The sequence below is a fragment of the Copadichromis virginalis genome, linkage group LG7 (genome assembly GCF_057382275.1).
Source record: "Copadichromis virginalis isolate Kocher_CV1m ecotype Utaka linkage group LG7, C_Virginalis_male_GT1.1, whole genome shotgun sequence".
Lineage (NCBI taxonomy): Eukaryota > Metazoa > Chordata > Actinopteri > Cichliformes > Cichlidae > Copadichromis > Copadichromis virginalis.
In genome coordinates, this window is record NC_140624.1 from 2,314,789 (window position 1) to 2,337,312 (window position 22,524).

Below are 22,524 nucleotides of genomic sequence, written 5' to 3' on the forward strand. Positions count from 1 at the left end.
TGTAGTATTCATCTAATTAAGATCACAGAAACAACTCTAATTGATATGAAAACACTTCATTCTTTTCTCCACAAAACAACTGCTTGTGACAGCCTGCGCTTTGCAACCTGAACCAGCAGCAATCTATCTCTCATGTATAATGTTAACATTAAGTGAGGCAATAGCACTCATTTCCTCAGTTTATTATTGCACACACTAGTTACACAAAGAAAGCAATCTTACACAATTCACTTCTCCAGGGAGAGCCAAAAAAGAGGAAGCTTCCCCTGTGGGAATGGAAAAGACAAACACAGAGTGACAGGAGTGCTGTGGGCCATTTGGAAAATGTAGGCAAGGCTGCAATAGTAGCTCGCTGTTGTTGGTTAAGTCTGGATTCTTTGATCCATTATTGAAAGATCAATGTAAGAGTTTAAAAAAGGAGGAGACAGAAGACTGAAACGTTTTCACTTCTATGGAAGCCCGTTTCCGCCACAGAAAAGAAATATCCATAACTCAAAATTTCAAGTTATTTTCTTGAAATTTTGACTCATTAACTCAAAATCTTGAGAAAACTCAAAATTTTGAGTTATTTTTATCAAAAATCTTCTACTCAAAATATTTTTATTGAGTAATTGTGGATACAGTTTACAAAAAAAGAAGAGAATAACACAAAAAGTGTTTACATTGAATACAAAACAGAGCTTCTCATGTTAGAACATTGGTAAATAAAAAGAGAGGAAAACAAACAACAAAACAACAAAAAGCCACAACCCAAGAGGGATTATGATATTAACTAACCTTTTATTTTTGTCAAAATTATGGATACTTTTTTTTTTTTTAAGTGGCAGAAACGGGCTTCCATACATTTCACCTGGCTTGGAGTATCAAGTAGTGATTTAATACTAGTGTTTAATCAATAAGCTGCATTACTCAATTTAGGGGAAGAGACTTTAAATTATTCTTTTATTTGCAAGGAAACTTCAGGCTTTAACTTAAGCACCAATTTTTAAATGTAAAAATAAAATGTACAAAATGAAAAAGACTTGCATCTATAAATTGAGTTTTTCTTTTTTTAAGGTTGTCGGTTCACTTGACAGCAGTTAAATCACTCACTACTCTAAACATACAAAGCAACGTCTTCATGAGTCGCAATCCTAAGCAAATGATTTGTAAGCTGTTTTGAACTAATACTGCACAGACATCTGATATAAATACCAGAGAGACACACTTCTGTTCACACGCCGTATATATGGTGGGACGTAAAGCACGAAATGTACAATAAAAAAAGTTGCATGTAAGGAAGAGGTAAAAATCAGTCAGATTTCAATCAACTCACTTCTCCTGCTTTTAGTTAGACGAGAAAATCAACAATTATCTGCCCTGAGAATAACGTGTCAGAGTTACACATTAATAAAGACATCTGCTATGAGTCTTTCTAAAAATTAAAGATCTAAGACATCTGCCAGTAGATGGATGGGCTGACAAAGAGAAGTGGCACCAAAACCACATTTTAAATTAATTTCCATTTTCCCGTCAAGGCTAACAAATAAAGACAACCTGTCCTGCGTCACTACCAAATGTCGCACGATGATCCCAAATCCCTTCAACGAGTCAATTATACCTCTCCCCAAGCACTGGCAGAGTATGTAAAGCCAGGACGTTCGGTGGCCTCAGGCTGACTCCAGAGGAAGCCGGCACAAATGACAGTCTAGCTCTGACTACAATGACTCTGACACATTAAAGTGTCTTTGAGGTATTTTCTCAAACGGCATATGACCAACACTAAAGACGGGAACTGAGAAACAGCTCCAGTAAAGAACAATTTCCAAATTGTCCAATTCATTGGAATCATATGCTGTTGTCAACTCTTTTTACTGATGCTGGCAGAAAGAAGGAACCCGAGTTAACAACAAAACAAAGAATTGAAGCTATGAAGCAAAACTGAAAATAGAATAAAGGTGAATGAAGCCTTATCAGTTACCACCTCTGACCAACAAAGGAGGAAAACTGCGTTGTTACAGAGGGATTATAGCAAAAAATAGTTTAAGAAGTATGTTCAATGTGTGGATGTGAAGCGTATAGATGTGTGCAGCGTGCTTGGTAGGTGGCATTTCCTTCATGACACCCACACAGACACAGACACACACACACACACACATGTGCGCTTCCCCTACTTGAGCTGACTTGCATGCCGTGACATCTGGTCAGTGCTGAATACGATGTTCAGGGAAGTAAAGCGACTATATGCTGTGCACAATGGAAGGAAAAACAGAAAGCCATGGAATAAAATGCATTACTAGAATTCCTTGGTTCTCCATCAGCGTTTTCCTCCATCAACAATGGGACAAGAACTTATTCTAGTACAGCTTTGCCCTCTGGTAAGGAGACGTGTAGTGCCAAAACACAAGAAAAACCAACACAAGTGAGAATAAATCCAAAGTTCAGGTTTTTCTGGGCATATTCTACTAAAATCCTAATAATCGTTTGCTCTTGAGCTAAATAGAAAGCTGCTGACAGTCAGTTTTGGCGTTGAATGAAACTAAAAAAAACAATGGCACTGGCCGTGTGTGGAAATGAGCTCAACTGCGATTCAATGCAAAATAATCTGCAGTGAATTTATCCTCTCATCCCCCATTACCGCATCCCCCCATGGCTTCATCTGGGAGAGACACTGGTTGAGCGAGGCTGTTGAAGATACCCACCTCCCTCTTCTCCCAGCACTGCCTCAGGAATGCTTTTCTTCTCCTCCCCTTAGCCCCATGTGTAGACGCCCTCTCTGCAGGGTGTGTTTTGCATGTAAAACAGGCTGCAGATGCTGTCCGCAAAAGGGACCGGGAGGGACAAGGGAGACCGGGACACAAGGAGGCCCCACTGCCATGCCACCCGCTTGGCCTCGCCTTGCTTTGCTGCCACCTCCTCCCATAACACCTCTCATTACTTTACCCCTACACCCCCCTCGTTCTTTCCATCCCCGGTTCAACGTGCCACCCCTCCGTCAGCCCCCATCGGCCATCCCTCTGCCACCCTCCTAGCACACGCAGTTGTGCGTCTCCCTGGAAACAAGCTCTAGTTGGTGTATGGAGGCACGCTGAGTTCACACAGACACGCTCACACATACACCGCTCTACTTTAGCGGATAGAAAGACCTGAGACTGCATTCGGACAATGAAAAACAGAAAGAAAGGGGGGAGAAAGAGAGTGATCACCTCTAATAAAATGGTTCTTTACAATCCTGTTATCCATATTCGGCTTGACACGACTACATTCAGGGGAAATAATTAACAAGTGCATGGCGGACATTAATATTGCATTTGACAGGAGACAGGTGGCTGGCTGGGAGCAGATGTTAGGAGGCAGACTGAAGAAAGAGAGAGAAGCAAACTTTTATACTTTAAACATGTCATCCCTGGACTTTCAGATCTTCTGATTTAAATGCGTGTCTGTAGTTGCAAAGCGTTAAGGTAATCTCTTAGTTGCTGTAAACTCATTGTAAACTGATGAAACAGAGTTTTTACTTTATCTTATTAAAACTTTCAGTGCGAGGTTGTGTTGGTTGGACAAACAGGAGCCGTGTGAAAACCACTAATTCCAACAAGCTGTTTTTATTTGACTTGATCTGCAATCGACAGTCACTTTCTAAGCAACATTGTTGCAACATTGTTGCTTAGAAACGGCTCCAGAAGATGAATCAGAAATGTTTGTTACTTTAACGTTCACATTTCTGTGTCAGTAGAGTTCATCAGTTCATCCCTCTCTCTCCACATCCTCAGTCTGCTGCACACAAAGCTCCACAGTGTGGCCAGTTGTAGAGGGTGCAACTGTGATGACATAATGGGGTTTTCCATCCACTCTCAGGATCTGTACAGTGCTGAACAAGGTGTGGTGCAGTGTGAGTGAGAGAGAAGGATAATAACCTTTTACTTTTACAGTACACACAGCTCAGACGGGTGTCCCACAGTCCCCAAAAGCACCTTTGAGTTGATTTCTCACAGCGTGTAGATGTTTGACAAACTGCAGTGCAGGTTTTCAAAATGCTTAAACGGTGTTTTGTGTGAAGCCACACCTGACGTACTGCACATGTGCCAAATCTGACAGCAACTTTAGAGAGATTCAAGTCTTTCTGAATGTCCTCTGAGATGCCTTTACACAATAAGGACATAAAAAGGAACCATCCATCCAATACCAACAGTGAAGGGGGGGGGGGCATCCCTATTCAACCAGGACAGTTTCAAAACCAATTAAAACTAATTCCATATGCTGAATATTGACGCTTGGATTTCTCATTATGCCTACTGCGCTTGTCGACAGTTGTTCACTGTACTGTATGTGTGCGTCTCAAAGGGGCTGCAGAAAACATGTGGGTCAGGAGGCAGGGACTCTGGGATTCTTCATGCTTTGCTCCACCATTTGGAACCACTCTCAGCCTATCACTAATTCCTCCTTCTTGGCAGCTCTACAGTTTACCCTCTCTCTCTCTCCCTTTCCTCTTTTCATCAGTGCTGGCAGTAGAACTGTAGTCTACATTCTGCACTAATTAACAACCTTCAGAGAAAGACCACCAAACTGGTGAACTGGCACACTCAAAGCACGCTTACAGTTAGACTCTCTTTTACTCTGTAATCTTTCTTAGTTCTCTATCCTCTAGATTCTATTGTACTGGAGGTTGTGCTGTATGTGCCAATGCAACTAAGCTAAGCTAAAGAGAACCAGTTTGAGAACCAGTTTGGCTCAGTGAGATGAGTAGCCGCTTTGAGACCAGGAAGCCCGGGTTTGAACCCTGCTCATGGTAACATTTCTTTTCTAGGGCAGGGATAGCTCAGTAGGTAGAGTGGTGGCCCATGATCAGAAGGTCGGGGGTTTGATTCCCCTGAACTGCTACCCTGAGGAAGGTACCGTCCCTACACACTGCTCCCCGGGCGCCCAATGGCTGCCCACTGCTTCACAGAGTGAATGGGTTAAATGCAGAGGGGAATTTCCCCAAAGGGATCAGTAAAGTATACAAAAAAAATAAAATAAATAAAACTCCACGCAAACATAAGAGACAGCTCGCAATCAAATTTGCACAATATTTCTCTGACTTGTAGTAGTACATCTGTTGAGAGTATTGCGGTGCTTTTGCCTAGTTATGAAGAGACTCGGAAAACTTCAGGCAAACAATATCATCCAAACCAGGTCACATGGTTGGTGGGTTTACTTTGGTAGAATATTAAGAAACTCTTATGAGTTTCCTATAGGTACCAAAATAAGCTAGAAAGAAAGCGATTTAGTGGTAAATCTGACTTTTTAAGCCTTCTCCTCCACTCAGCGTGCACATTATTAGACACCCAGAGAGAAAACGAGACATGATTTATCTACTAAAGACGGTAATTAACTTGTATGTTACAGGTGTGTGATGTTGGAATATGTAAACAACATGAATACATCTCCCGTCATCAGATCAAGGGAGGATCAGGGTAACTCGATTTGCTGAATCAATTCAATTCAATTTTATTTACACAGCGCCAAATCACAACAACAGTCGCCTCAAGGTGCTTTATATTGTAAGGTCGATCCTACAATAATACATACAGAGAAGAACCCAACAATCACATGACCCCCTATGAGCAGCACTTTGGTGACAGTGGGAAGGAAAAACTCCCTTTTAACAGGAAGAAACCTCCGGCAGAACCAGGCTCAGGGAGGGGCGGGGCCATCTGCTGTGATTGGTTGGGGGGAGAGAAGGAAGACAGGATAAAGACATGCTGTGGAAGAGAGACAGAGGTTAATAACAGATATGATTCAATGCAGAGAGGTCTGTTAACACATAGTGAGAAGAAACACCCAATGCATCATGGGAATCCCCCAGCAGCCCACGTCTATTGCAGCATAACTAAGGGGTCATTCAGGAGGCTCTGCCTCCCATCCTACTTTTAAATACTCTAGGAACAACAAGTAGGCCTGCAGAGCGAGAGCGAAGTGCTCTAATAGGGTGATATGGTACTACAAGGTCATTAAGATAAGATGGGGCCTGATTATTTAAGACCTTGTATGTGAGGAGCAGGATTTTGAATTCTAGATTTAACAGGGAGCCAATGAAGAGTCACTAATATTAATATATTTTCCATGATGCTATTGTCTTTTTTTTTTGCCTTCAAATGAGCAAAGTAATATTTAAGATGGCCAACATGCTCATAAGAGTCTATGCAGTATACTGGAGCGCAGACACACACAGACAGACACAAATCCACACACTGCATCAAAACCCCGAGCTGCTGGTCAGGAGCATCAATTGAGTCTCTGTTCAGTCCCTTTGCCTTCCTCGTCTACACTGCCTTCTTCCACCGCCGACGTCCACACCGCATAATTTGTCATAGGAAAGCACAACTCTCAAAGGAAACAGGCAGCCTTCAAAGCAAGCTTGACTTAATATGTAGTACAGTGCTGTTATCCAGTACTCAATTGTGTATCTCTCACAAGTTTCTCACCTCTAATTGTAAATTCTTAGAGTTCCTTTAGGAAAGTTGATGAATACGAAGGTGTGGCAGGGAGGCTGCTGACTTCTCAAGTAGTAGATTTGTACGATCGCTAGGAGACTTTGCAAGCAGAGAGTACCTTGCAATTGGAGGAAGTGCATAAATTGGAGTCACAATGCCATAAAAGGCGTGCCACCAAAGACAAAATCAAAGGCAAAGGAAGTGGCTCCAGATAGGGCTGGGCCATATCATACCGTTCACGGTAACACCGGTATAATGTTGGGCAACGACAAGAAAATGAAATATCGCGATAGAATATGGGTAAAATGTGCAGTGCCTTTGTTTTCATACGCACATGGCGGTGACGGAGAATGAGAAGGGCGAAAGCGGATCGTTGAATGAAACCATGAACCAGAACTGGTTTGTAAAAATGCTGCAGCTTCACTGGTGTGGAACTGGTTTAGCTTTCGTCCGTCAGATACACAACAAAGCACTATTTTTGGTAGAGCATGCTAGCGGGCCGTCGTTATTACCGTGTTGTTTGGAAAATACGGCGCACTTAAAATCAATCCTTTGATTTTTCTGAAAGTCGACAGAGCCCCTTATAACCCCGTGTGCCTTATGTATGAACTCTGGTTGTGTTTACTGACCTCGAAACGATTTTATGTGCACGGCGCTCGAAAATCTGTCAGATGTTTCAGTGCGACTTTGCTGAGCTACGAAGCCGCACCGCTTGATGCATTGTGGGAGCATTACGGCTATCGTAGGCGGAGCCTCGCGGAGTGATACGTACTGTGCTTCAACATAATATTACCGTATTGTGTGTGTATAACCTCTTTTTAAGTGTTGTGGATATTATACATGGTTATGCTGAGGATGTGTCGGCCAGTTTCCACTGGAAATGCCTTTTGGTTAAACTGTCAGCGAGGAATTTGCATTTGCACTGTTACATTTTTATATAACATTAATGCACATAAAAAACAGCTGCTTGTTTAAGTGAAAATACATTGATGGGTTTTTTGCACTAATAAAGTTGAGGAGTTGTAAAGTGTTTTGTCTCACGTCAATTATATCGTCAGTTATATCGTTATCGCAAATTTTCAAATGTATATTGTGATAAATATTTTTGGCCATAGCGCCCTGCTCTAGCTCCAGACGACCTCAAAGCAACCTTGAGTAAGATACTACATTAGTGTTTTGCTCGAGCTATCGATCCCCCCAATAATTCTGCATAATGGGGAAAAAAATCTAAAGTTTAGTAGCGCTGCATGAATATAAAGCAGCAGGTTACTGACGAAGAACTGAGCCGACTGCATAACTAAACAAGATGCTTGCATTCCCAGCACAACTGCAAGAAATGACAGAAGCATTCAGGAAAACCAAAAACGCAGACGGAAGATCAGGCGGCATCGAGGGGCCGATGCTTTTAGGCCTCCTCCACAAACTCAGCTGCGGGTCAGAAGCCTGGCAAGAACCCAAACATATAAAGCGAGAGGTGAGGAGTAAAGAATGAAGGAATTCAAAGGAGACAGTTTGCCTTGTTTCCCAAAGAGATGCACTGGCACGCCAGTGATCACAGACAGCCTCCAACGTTAAGTGACTCTGAATAGAAGCGAGGCAACGGCGAGAGAACGGCACAACAAGATCACTGGACCAGAGCGGGGCGAGCGGTGCTGGCAGTACCGCGGCATTGTTGCGGGAGCCGAGGAGGAGGCCGTCGCAGCCCGAGCCGACCGCTAGCCACGTGCTCCTCATCGAGGCCCGCGTGAATTATTACATTTCAGTCTGTTATATTTCATCACGGCTCATTACAGACAGACAATCGAGCTCGAAGAGGAGCGCCGTACTCGGGGTCCGCCCAGATGCCCTCGGAAAGAGAGAGAGAGCGAGAGAGAGTAAGAGAGAAAGAGGGAGAATCCCTGCACTCTCCCCTGAAAAGGATAGAGGAGGATGGACAAAAACACATTGTCTGTGGATTTAAAAAGGAGGCTTATGGCTGCTATGAAAAAGCAATGTGCTTTTAGAAATGGAGGAGAATGAATATGCCTGCTGATGCCCACTCAATGAGATGTACGCTGGTGGAGCCATAGAAAAGAAGTGAGAAATGAAAGGGATGGAATCTGAGGCAAATGACACTTGAGTGTTTGGAAATAACTGACAGCTGCACAATGGGACAGCAAAACAGACTGCAATCTGCTCATAGCTAGATGAAAAGACAGGGAGCTGAAAAGAAGTGTGACCAAATACATACAGAGATACTGTCCATTCACAGCTGAGCGGATAAACAGACAGCCGTGAAAATGGGCGAGAAAGGTGAGGTTTAACTACAATAGATGACCCGAACAATGAGATAGCTCCAAAGGCTCCGTGAAACAATTAGGCAAGTATACGAGCGATACGAGAAGTGCTCGCTTTAGGCCGCGACAGTTTTTATTTACCACATTCAGTCTCAACACGTTTAAGCAGAGACCGAACGCTGAGAGTTTAGGAGAAACTTTTCATGTCGTTAGACCGAAGCGCAGCCGATCACAAACCAGACGACGTATCCCTGCGCGAATATGTACAATCACTGTGTCTCTCCTGACGAGGCTTTAATGTGCACATGCAGGCTCGTCTTCTTAATCTGTGTGTGTGTGCAGAGAGAGAGAGAGGGAGAGAGGTATTAAAACACACTCCTCTTGTCACTTGCTGTTCGCTGCATAACACAGACATTTTCCATTCTGTCAGTGCAAGCAGCGAGCACACTGGCTCCTTCTAAACTCAGCCGCCACTTCATTAAATGACTTCAGACTCTTGGCAGAGTCAGTGGGAAAAGTCTATATTAACTGTGTGTGAGATCCACGGGGTGACCAACAAAGGCCATAGTTGTTCCTCTGTGTTGGGTGCTGCTTGGGGAACTTCTGGGGCCTATTAGGGTACCCCCTCCACTACCCCAATGTGTCTACCACATGCTCCTGTTTCTCCTTATCCTCACTCTTGACTTCATACACCATGCATACATGCACAGACACAAGGATGCACAAAGCTTTGCTGACCTCTGCCCAACTTTTCTGTAGTTGGTCCCAGAATTAGTAGAACTAGACACAGCATGAAGGGGACTGCGACTGTTTAGACTGGAGAACGCGGTGAGGCGCAGGCTCTGGTTCCTGCTTTCGCAGCCCAACATGACGACCGGCAGTCTGATGGTACCTAATGGCCGGGTGGTACTGTTGCTCAACCAGGTGAATGTGCTGGATCATTTGGGAGCAGATGGGCAGAACTGTCAGTGACACCAACAACAGCACTCGAAAACCGCATCTGTTGTAATGCAAAATCTGGCGAAAGACTTTATCTGTAAAAATCCCAAATTTTTAGCATTCAAACAAATGTTTCCCATTAAATCCTTTGTCATAACAGCTTATTCAGCCCAGACTGCGGAGCCTGGGCTGGGCTGACATTGAGCAACAAATGCAGTCGTAACTCTATTAAAGTAACAGCAAACAATCCTTTTCTATAATAATACAGCACAACTGATTGGTAGATTTAGCAGCTCAAGTTTCAAACTCCTGGATGGAATGTAAAGTGTAATATTATCACGGTCTCATTAATGGTTTCACACGTGGAGACGAAGCCACAAACAGCTCAGACGTGAGTGATCAAATCTAGTGCCGATGACACTTAAACACAGGGCCACAAACTCGCACGCACAGAACGAGATCAGCGTCCAACAAACCACCGACTTCACCGACAAAGGCACAGCAGGCAAACAACCGGCAATTAATCAGCTAGATTGATCTGATACGCCAGTTTGTGTAAATTCTGCCGTGACCTTTAACCAATCTGGTGGATTTATTTGTTCTAATTAAGCAGATTAGGGCCACATGCCTTTGCAAATTAAGTCATTTATCTTCATGTGACAAGTTAGGAGGAAAGACCAACTGCCCCCAAGGAGAAAGGGCAATTTCTTCAATACTGTGAGGTCTGTCAAAAAGGTTCAAATTGGCCCCCCACATAGAAGGACAACACACTGCACAACTGGGTTGTTGTGTTGAGCTCATTTGATATTACAGCATTGCTTTAGATTGTGTTGCCACATTTATAACAATTCCTATGATAGATTTCTTCATACTTGTTGTTACGTGCATGTAAAGACAACTACAGGTCAAACATACAGCAAGTATCTGTTGTAAAAAGCTGCTCCTTTGTCACAAGGGGTCAGTGTTGCATTGTTGACTGCACAGAGCCCGATGCCCTTCCTGATGTCTCCAGCCATTAAACCAGTGACCTTACCCTTGTCATGGGAATGTGTTAACCACTGCACTATACAGGCACATCTGCTGTACTAAACAAAAGAAAAGCTGATGGACACGTTCCCGTGCAACAACGTCAACGGTTTTTTTAGACACCCATTATTCCCCTTCACAGTTTAAAGCTTGGCCAAGAGGTTAAAAATAACCCACAATGTCTAAATCTACAGAGGCCGGAGCCAGGAGGGACCCGAAGGTGGACTGAGCCAAGTAAGAGGCCTCCTCAGCTAGTCCAGCAAAACACTGAAGCCTGGGAACTTCAGCTTGTTTTCCGTACTGTAAGCCCACCTACTGGACCGACCTTGCACGTGCAGCGTCTCGATGAGTGTGCGTCACAGATGTAAGCTGAACACAAAGCGATGCATGCGATCGACACAGCTCTGATTCCATTCAAGTTTCCCCGTGAACGCTCACAATCAGCCTGATCCTACAGTTCATACCAGAGTCCATCCTTGTTGTTGCCAGAATTTCACAAAGCACACCTTTGACTGGGAAGTCTTCATCAAGGGAAGTTTTCTTTAAATTAAAATATACCACAAAAATGTTAATACACACATCCACGCAGCCACTAACCTGTAAATGACTCCCATCACCCTGAGCCATCTAACGCATTACACAAGGAGATTCAGAATGAAGGAATAACACGAGGCAACAATATGGCTCAGTTCTTTTCACCGTGGGGGTTTCACCCTGTGTGGAGATATAAAACACTATATCCTTCCTTCTCCCGAACAAGCAGACCCCCCGCCCCCCTCCACACACACAGAACATTCTCCTCTAATCCACATCCATCCTCTATGCGGAACGTCGTCCAGATTGGTTTCCTTCTAGTATAAACTTCCAACTTGAGGTCAGGCTTTGGGATCACAGGGCCAACAGAAGGTCATGTAGCTCGACTTCTACAGACGGAGCGAGCTCGTTAGTTATTTGTCTGCCCTCAGTTGCACCTTTTCACATCCCTAACATGCTGAATTCTGTTGTTAATGCTATGTTAGCGGGCTGCACTCAACATGATGGGACTTTGGATTCACTTTGGATCTGTGGCAGTCTTGGTCACCTCCTGGATCAATCCTGGATGGATGGATGGGTGGATGGAAGGATGGGTGGATGGCAGACTGGATAATGAAAATTTAAAAAAAAAAAAATCCAGGAAAGTCCAGGAAGTGAGTGATCAATGTCTATTGTGAGGATTAGTTTAACTAGATAAGATCACTACACATTTATTAATATTTATTACACATTTATTATTGTTTACTTATTTTTCTGCATCTTAGACTTTATTGATTCTTCGGTTCTTAATGGCTACTTAGTTTACTCGTTCGGACTGACTGGCTCACACTTCGTGTTTTTCATTTTAAAAAAAATATTCGATTTCTCAGAGTAACTACAACAACTGAGCCAAGCAAGCATAAAGCACTTCTAGGTAGATATTCCAAACAGTACGCAGCCCTAAACGTGATACAAATGGTTTTCTGTGTGTTTTTTGCAGTTTAAAAACAATAAAATCTCAATTTGAATCCTATAACTTAAGCTGACTGATGCTCTGTCATGTAAAACACTGTCTCAGGGAGTGAGTAGAGATTCTTACAGTGTATTTTTAAAGCACATCAGCATGACTATTCTGCCATCTAGAGGTACAATATAAGAATAGCAGCCGTGATTACTTGGAGCACTATGGGGGAACATCTAGCGCTGACAGCCTACGTGTACAGCATGTGGATCTGAACGTTCATAAAATGAACTTCACCTAACGCTGTGGATCAAAACTGAATGGAGAAAATCTTCACTGCATTTTTGTCACTCTGTATTTAACCCATTAAAGCAGAAGACTGGGAGATATTTCACTCTACAATAGGAATCACATTTGAAAATGTTTGCTTGACATTAGTTAAATATACTAACTATGTGGTATTTTAAAGTTAAGTACATGTTAATAAGTGTACAATTAAAGGCAGGTTAATTTTTCCATAAATAAAATAACATTACAAAAAACAAAAACCACGACCAGCAGTGCCGTGTAATTGCTAATAATTCAATACATGAAATAATTGCTCAGTATAAAAATAATTGCAGGTGTTGTTAGCGGCGATTTCACATTCTTGAGAAGTACTTGAGGTTAAATAAGTGCTTGAAATCCAACCTTTAAATGTCAGAATAATTGATATTTGTAATTTAGAAAGTTGTTGTGCGCATAACGACGCCCTCTGCGTGCAGCCAGACTGCTGTGACGCCAGTTCCTAAACGCACATTACAACTGCACTAAGTAACGGTGTGTCACCTGTATGGAACGCCAGGACTGCCATAATGAATTAATTAAATACACCATTAAATAATTAATTAATTAATTGTGTCAATAATTAATTAAAATTGGAAATAATTAATTACATAAATATTTATGACACGTGTAATTAATTAATTACTGACATATTTAATTAATTAATAACACATTTAAATAATTATTGACAGTTTTAATTAATTATTTAATGATTTATTTATTTAATTCATTTTGGCACTTTTGCCCCCTTCATCTCTCTCCTTGAAATAATTTTATCTGTCAGCCTCACCCATCAAACTAAGTGGGCGGGGTCAAATCTAACATTTGATTGGTTGCCCGCAAAGTAAGTCAAGACAGGTCGATCCTAGATAATCGATTGCTTGTGTGGACTTGGGGCAGCCAGGTATCCCAGAATGAACAGGCAGCAATGGTGGTGGTGTACAGTTTTAGAATACCCCGTTTTTTTGTCACCAACTACACTTTTAATAGTGTTTTAGCTGCGAATGTAGTGGCGTAATCTTCACGTCTGGTCAGGTTGTCAACATAGAACATGTTTGCAAAAGTGCTCAGATGTTTTCAGAGATGTCACTAGCTCTGCTAACAGTCAGCTGACAGAGTGCACCGAGCTCACAGCCCCGGTGTTCCAGCTTAACGGGGGGGTTAAGTTAAACAGTTTGTTTACATATTCCACTCTCCGTGTTCCACATGTTGCATTCGCAGATTCTCATTTTCACCGAACGATCGTCTCTTTCCACCTGGTCTTGTGTCTCTGTGCTTCTGTAACATAAAGAACGAGCTGAGTTGTTTCTCAGGACACCAGCGATCAGCTCAACAGACCCTCAGTTTACCTGCATGCATCCTCCTCCTCACCTGTCAGCTGTTTAACACCTGCTGCTAATTCAAGAAACATGCCCACGTGACCTGGTGATAGTCACAGTTTAACTGGGCAGCCGGTGCTCGATATAACACAATGTCAGCGCATTTTTCTGCACAAGATAAGTAAATATAGTGTTCACTGGCACATGTGTTAGACTGAACCGTTCGCTTTTCTTTATCTGGTGTGTTTTGGATTTAACAGTGAATTTTGAGATTAAACTGACTTTTAAAATGTTTTTATACAAAGAGGAAAGAGAAGGCGCATTTCCACCGAGAGGAGCAGAGTTTGCAACAGCATGCTCATCATGAAGTCTGCAACCTGGACAGAAATATTATATCATCTGTTTTTTAATAGTTATTCAACTGTATTCTAAGCACCAGCTGTCTGTTAGAATTTTTAGAGTTTACTTAACTAAAAATAAACAAGGTTAACATACAATTTGTGATTTTTTTTTTTTTTTTGCTTTTTCGGTCATGTTATGTTTACCTGTCAAAGGCTTGTTACAAACTATGAAACACATCGTGCAGACTTCTGGATGTTAGAAGAAAACTAATACTGCTCATGAAGAAGACTAAAGGCAGGAAGGTGTCCTGTAAAACTAAACATGTTAATAGGACCTCCCTGTTTATATCATAGTTTATGATATAGCACGTGTATTTCAGTAATAGCCTGCTGATTTCAGTGTAGTGGTGAACAGTCGCACAGCTCACGTAGGCGTTATCTGTGATACTCCTTAACTATAATTTATCCAAGTTAACTTCAGTTAACCATTCAGACGGTTCTTTTGCAATGAAAAACATAAACACCCATGCTGCCGGGAGGTTTCCTCAGTGCCAGCTGTTAACATTACAGCTGCTTAAGCAGTAACCATGGTAACCACGGACTCTGAGCGGCTGGATCGACGGAGGTCAGACAACAATTTTACATGTATGATCTTAAAACAGGACACAGCCACTATACGTGCTGGCCTCATATCAAATGTGAAAGCAGACTGAGTCTATGTTTGACGTTTGTTTATATCTAATCTTCCTCTCAAACATTTAAGCAGCAGCGAGTCTGCAGCTGAGGGAATACAAACTCAAACTGTCCGAACAGGTTTGCTCGTTTCTTGCGTGGATTCATTTGGTGATTCATTAAATGTATAACTGTTATCCTAATCTGCTGCTGAGTCTCTTACACTGATGAAAATGCAGAAAACACAGATCACACCTGTTCAACCAATCACTTTCATTCCACTTTGATCTGCGACAAACTGACGGTTCATCTCTGTTACAGTGTTGCTATATGTTTTTGTTCTTTATGCTGTAGATTTTCACGTCTCTGGAATAGTTGGCAGTAATACGGATGATTTTCTGTAAAATCATACTGATATGAGCCGTGAAATATTCGTAGATGACCGTTAGATTAGTCAGCTGGGAAACTCTGAGTTAACTCAGAGAGCTGAAGATATCGTGGACATGCTGACCTCGCTGCGTGGTGTACAGGGCCGTTTACCCTCATGATTAATATTCACAATAAAAATATTAGCCGAACATCATGAAGTCTGTATGTGTTTCATAGTGTCGAACAACCTTTGTACAGTTAAAGCCAGCAGTTACTACATGACGGAAACACCAACGTTATCTCTTTTATGTGTTTATACACAGGTCACGCTGATTACTGAACAAAAACCCAAAGATCAGATGTTAAACAGATTTATTTGCTCTCTCTCCTCCTTAAACATGTTTTTAATGTTAGTTATAATTCAGAATTGGTGACTGAAACACGTAGGACACATAAGAACATCGGGAAATAAATCCCTGATAAATATAACCTCAGTAAAAGAAGTCAGCGGGGGTTACTACAGCTGTGTACCAGGCCTGCGCTTTGTCAGTGGCAATAACAGCTCGATTGCTTGCGAGGCGAGCGGGTCTATCCCACGCTTTGCCGTGAGACTGGGCAGACATCTCCGACATCATCGAAGCACTTTTGCAAAGAGGCTGTATCTTGACAAACCGACCAGACACATGAAGATTAAACCACTACATTCTCGGCTAAAAAAATATTAAAACGGTATTTGGTGACACACAAACGGTTTTTCAAAGTTCAGTTCTGTTAGCTTCCACATGCCGGTTGTTGTGTGCTAAAAACAATGGCCACCAGGCCAAAGCAATGGTTTTGACTCGATCAGCGTTTTAATTATTTCGCATTTTAATAAATTCATTATTGCCACATTTAATTAATTATTTAATGGTGTATTTAATTAATTCATTATGGCAGTCCTGGCATTCCATACACTGTATCTCACTGCGTCATGTAAATGTTGCATGTGGGTAACTTTGACACCACTAGAGGTCAGAGTTCGACCACTTATGAACAAATGTGAAAAAGCCCATAGTTGCTGCATTAATTACGCTCTTTCAACAAAGTCAGTAAACAACTGGATGAAGAATAAAAATGCAAAGAGCTCAGATGAGAAGCTTCGTCTAACACGGCTTTTTCAGCAATCAGATTGAAAGTAACAACTGTTCCCACACTCAAAGATGATCATAAAGCATGAGTGAAATATCGCACAGGCAACTGAAATCTGCTCTATGAGATACACGACAAAACATTACTCATACCAGAAGACATCAGTCATTTCTACTCTTGATTTTTTTAATGTAGGACATAAATAACTTTCTCCTGTTCTCCCTTTACAATACCAACTCGTGTTCTTTGTTTTTCACAGAACACTTCATTTAGTTTGATTTAACTTTGCTTTTTTTATATGAACCACACCGGATGTGAAGATGCAAACTCATCTTCACAGAAGAAAAAAAAAAACCCATTTGAGCAAAGTGGCACACTGTGCTGCTTAAAAAAAAAAAAAAAAAAAAAGCGTACCTCTGGGAAATGCACCGACATGTCTTGACGTAGACTCTCAGGGGAGTTTGCAACACCAAAACATTGCAATGTCAACAGCTGACATACCTATCAAACAACAAGACACACCCTACAACAGCTGTAGTGACCTTAGAAATCAGGCAAAGACAAAGATTGTGCATCAATAATGCACAGCTGTGAAGTACAGCAAACAAATACAGTGTCTAAAAATATGCAGCAGAAAGCTGCACTGCATTGAGGTTTATTAATAGCCCAAGCTGTACTTTGTGTTCCCCTTTTAACGAGTAAAACACACCAGTATTATTGCAACAGCAGTTTAATTAGACATCAATAAATAAACCCTTAACACAAGTATAAATGGTTTTTTTGTGATGCTGCCACTTTAAGGTGTAGAAACAAACAAACAAAAACCAAATAAACAAACAAAACCAAGATGTTTCATTGACAGCCAAAACTACCCACGGAGCAGAAAATGACAGCAACATAAACAAGTCAATAGTTCATTTGGCGTGAACGCTTTAAAGTAGGGCTGGGCGATATGACCCAAAATTCATATCTCGATATTTTTTACCTGGATGGCGATATAAGATATATATCTCGATATTTATTTTTAAAGCCATAAGTTAAGAACAAAAAGAGAGTTCTTAGTCACACTGTGTCCCAGATGTCACACGGGCACTTTTATTAACATACAGCGTAGATGTACACGAAGAAATTACTCAAAAATAAATTATCAGCATTTATTAAATAATCATGGTCTATAAATAAAAGAAAACAATCTTGTTTTTGTGCATAACAAAAAGCTCACAATTGTGCAGTGAAAATGTAAACTAATAGACGCTGAGCATAATAACAAAGAGACAGATTTCACAGCTGCACCACGTCTCTGAACAGGTGCCATTTGTGGTCCTTATACACACACAGTACGTATCACTCCGCGAGGCTCCTCCTCGGTAGCCGTAATCCTCTGACAATCCATCAAGCGGTCATATTAAAACATTTTTTGACAGATTGCTGAGCGCTGTGTATCACATAAAATCGGTTCGCGGTCAGTAAGCACAACCAGAATTCATACATAAGGCGCACTGTCGATTTTTGAGAAAATGAAAGGATTTTAGGCCGTGCAGCTCCTCCAGGCTGCATGTCGTTAGCGTGGTTAACTCGCTAACACGTTGACGCCGTCCAGCCCCACGCACGGGGCGATCCGCGGTAACTCGCTAACGGAGATTTTCCGCTTTCATCTTGTCATTGCCTGCAGGTGAAGCTATGGGGGAGGGGGAGTTGTGTTCAGTGAAGGAGAGGCGAGGCCGAGTAACGTTGCGTAGAGACAAAAGTGGACGAAAGAGAGGCAAGCCTGCGGCTCCACAAGTATAATTATAACGTAACATAGACTATATCGATATAAACGATATTGTCACATCTTATATCTCGTATGAAAATATATCGATATTTTTTTAAAAACTCGATATATCGCCCAGCCCTACTTTAAAGTGTAACTCATGTAACTGCATCCCTACAGGATGTGAGCTGGAATAATCAGCATCAGCGAGATGTTCTTTCCTGCAGAGCAGATGTTAAATCTCAGAGATCCCAGTCCAGTTGTGTAGTAGACACATCGGAAGACACAATCCAACCGCGCTCTGCCTCCTCTTCCTCCTCCTGCTCCACTGAAAACATGCCAGCAGTCTTCGCTTAAAGAAACTTCTTCTCACACCGACTCGTCGTTTCTACTCGTCTTTGTTTCTCACAGGCCGACATCGAGCAGCATCACGAAACACCAACAAGCCGTTTAGTTTGGCAAAGTACTGTTTTCTGAGAAATACACACAAGAGATCAGCCGCTTTACCAAAGCAGCTGATATCGACATCATCCGTGATATTACAAGAACCATGACAGTGACTTCCCAGAAGAGCAACTTTTTACTCAAGGTGAAACTCCAAAATGACGTCAACAACTTCATTACTGATGCGTATCACCACAACAGTATTTTGCAGGAAGCAGCTTCTTCGTCGCTCACACTCACTCGTTAACTAGCCAAAAATAACTGATACATAATGCAGAATGTTATTATATGGTTCTCTATTATCCTTTTACCCTTTGTGTTTGTGTTGCCTCTTTTTTCTTCTCTATATGTAACATCGGCACCGAGTCAACACGTACGATCGTTATCTTCGTCTAACCTACGTCGGGGGTCGGCACATTGTGTATTCAAAGCAATCTAACCACCAAAACACTGCGGTCTGTAAGTCACAGCTGACATTTGTTTGTGTTTAGGTGCTGTGATGGGAAACGATGACGTCAGCGTGCTTCATGTACTGTCAGGGCGGTTAACAGCCCAACCTGAAAACAAACAATTCTCATTTCCCCTTCAACAGTCTGATCGCTGCTTGAGGTCATGAGCAACAATAGTTTTAAAGGGCACTCCAACAGCGATAAAGCTTTTATTATAAATCAAATGTTGCGGTGAATGCTATCAAACGTAAAAAACAAACAAACTCGTATTTCCTCAGAGTATTTCTGTTTTTAACTGACATGCAAATGCAACAAAACCACAGTGCGCCTTGTGAGTCCAGCTGTTATAAAACCCACACACTTACCGGCAGCTGATACGTCACGTGCAAAACAGAACAAACTGGGACATAGGTGGAGTTTTTACGTGATGACACGGCCTGCTCACTCTAAAAACGTTAGAAACAAAGCGATGCAATTGTGAAACTGCGGGGATCATTTCTCAACTTTAATTATTTGATTCTGTTTGAGGGCCAGATAAGATGATGGGTAATTTCACAGAATTTCCCTGAGATCTACCGAATCAGTTTCAGTGGTAACAGGTAGCTGACACACAGCTTGTGTGAACTGAGGCAGCCAGACGACAACAATCAAACTAACACATGTGGGCTGATTTTCTTGTGTAACTTTAAAGAGTAAAATAATGCCTTTATTAGTTGCACAATTTCACAATTACATAATCTTTGGAAACTGGTGGCAGCATTTGGAAATTTTCCAAATTAACGTTGGGAAACTGCATATTTGGACAGTCTTCATTATATGGAAAAGACTTGTGAAAAACACGTCTCTCTGTTCTGTTTCTGTTAAACATGTAACTTTGCCAGTTTAGTGTAAGCAACTCAATAATTCCAAGTAAAATATACCCACAAGTTTACTCTTCGGGTTTATATTTGACCCTGTCTACCGTGGTGTCGCTTTCTATCCAAAACAACATCAGCAAACCAAAAACTGCCCGTAAAAAGAGGCAAAGGACGCATGCAGACAAGTAAATGCAGCAACTGTTAAGCTTTGGACGCTGTTAGGAGACAGCTGAGATGAACTTCTTCAAAACAGAAATGTACTAAGAATGAGCATGATACCATCAAGAAATCAACTTCACAGACCACAAAATGAAATGCGTCACATTTCCAGAGAAGTTACAGCGGAAAAAGTCTAAAATTGAAGCCCCCCCCCCAGGTCTGACTGCCTGCCAAACTTAACCTGATTCACTTTCTCAGCCACTCTGACAGGAAACTTTTCCCTCCCCCTTCTGTCTCGGCTCCTCCTTCGCTGCAGTGGGCGTGCTGAGGGAACACAGAGCATGCAGATGTTGATGTTCCACAACGAAAGCTGTGCCCACATCCGCTCTGAACCGAGTCTCCCGCAGTCTACAGCAGGCTGTTCACACTTAACAGTAACACAGCAGGCAGTACTGCTTCTCGCCACTGGAGCTCGCAGATCAAGAACGGAGTTTAAACTTGGAGTCTGTAAATTTTAGTGTGAAACACACGCAGAAAATCGCATATTTAAATGAAATTAGAGAAACAGGTGTAACTTGACTCGTGACTCTGATTTATGGCTTTTCATATATTATAAGGAGCTTTTTCAACATTTCTCAGCGTGACTCCTTTCTCGTGTCTTGCAGAGTCAAATTTCCTCTGAAACATTTGAGGCAGGCTTTGAGTAAGCAGCTCCTGATACCTGCTCTTATAGCAACCTGACGCATTCACAGGCTGTGAAGCAGCCTAATAACAGGTCTGTCTCACTCAGGCGGCGGGCAAATGCTGAGTGATTTTTACAGAAGTGTGCTCCATCATTAGCCTGCTCGTTGAAATTACTCCGAGAAATCAAGGATTGTTCAATTTAAACGGCCAGGACCAAGCGCTCTCTCGCTGCCTCACACACATACATGTCGACAGGAAGAGGGGAAGCAAGAGTGGCCCACTCTTCTTTAAGGAAATCTCTAAAATTGAATTCAAATCCCACCGACTGATGAAAAGTCTCGCTAATCATGCTTTTAGGTGATGCAACAGACACACTTTGCTCAAACTACACCGAAACGATCCAATGGAGACGTGCAGCAGCTACAAGCTGTTCCTACTCAGGACTGGAATTCACCATATAGTGGCGACGTCATTCGATACATTGAAGCAACCTCTGGCGACGCGTCCACATAAAACGGTTACATTTGGTCTTTCTGGACTGTCTCCAAACGCCCAGCGCGCATTTCTCCTCCACTTGTCGCGTGAAATGACAGCTGTTTTTGCACCCACTCTACTATGAGTAACGACAGCACGCATACAAACAGTGGGGGCGCGCGCACGGTGCGCGAGACACAAACACAGAATGGAGACAAAAACGGCGAGCGTGTAACACACATAACTGCGTCTCACCTGTTTTGAGTCGTTTGAGTCTCTCGGCTGCAGCACCACCGCGCTGTTTCGTAGTAAATACGGCGGACGAGCTTTAAACCAGCGTGTAGAAGTTGTTTACAAAGTTTCACCGTGAATTCCGACACTCTGATTGGTCTGAGTAAAGTTTAGTCAACGCCCCAAACCTCGGTCACCGGGCCGAGTGTCAAACTTGTTTCCCGGACTCGCTGCATTCATGTAACACAGGCAAGGAGGCGAACGAGAACACTACGCTGTAAACGTGAAGTTTAATATGAAACGTGGAGGCGATCGCAGCAGATTGCCCACTTATATTTGCTTTAATTTCAGTTCAGTTGTATTTACACAGCGCCAAATCACAACAACAGTCGCCACAATGTGCTTTATATTGTAAGGTAGACCTACAATAATAGATACAGAGAAACACCCAGCAATCATACGACCCCCTATGAGCACTTTGGCGACAGCGGGAAAGAAAAACTCCCTTTTAACAGGAAGAAACCTCCAGCAGAACCAGGCTCACAAATATGAACATACACACTTCAGTTCTTTAAGCCGTTGATATTGACGACCCCTGTGTGGTATTAAATGTCCGTATTTATTATGAATATTTATTTATTTATTTTAATTATGGTAGTTTTTATTTTAATGGAGAGAGACAGAATATCAAAAATCCAGAAAAAAATTACATGACAGTTATACATTTATTTGCATGAGTGAAATACTGTAATACTGTGCTCAGAATCAGTATCTTCCATTCCAACCTTCATTTCAGCCACCATGGGCAACACCAAAGAGCTGTCAAAGGAGGTCAGACTTGCACAAGGCTGGAATGGGCTACAAAGCCATCGGAAAGAAGCTCGGTGACAAGGTGACAACTACTGGTGCCTTTACTACTTTGTTGCAAGAAATATAAATGACCCATCAGTCACTCTCAGTCTGGAGCTCCTTTCATTTCTTGCTGCATGAAGCTATGATGATCATGAGAATAGTGGTGGATTAGCCCAAAACTTCATGGAGGAGCTTGCTATTGATCTGCAGGCAGCTGGGACTGCAGTCACCAAAAACACCATTGATAACACACTGCGCTGTAATGGCAGCCCCGAGGCCCATCTGCTCTAAAAGGCACATG

General features: G+C 42.2%; 1 long non-coding RNA gene across 1 annotated transcript in view; it reads right to left on the reverse strand.

The window, feature by feature from the left end:
• Window positions 1–21,526, reverse strand: part of LOC146704180 (uncharacterized) — a 114,597-nt gene extending 93,071 nt beyond the window's left edge. The window contains exon 1 of the long non-coding RNA XR_014921140.1: window positions 21,396–21,526. This is a non-coding gene — a long non-coding RNA (uncharacterized LOC146704180). The remainder of the gene's footprint in view (window positions 1–21,395) is intronic.
• Between the last annotated feature and the right edge of the window lie 998 nt (window positions 21,527–22,524).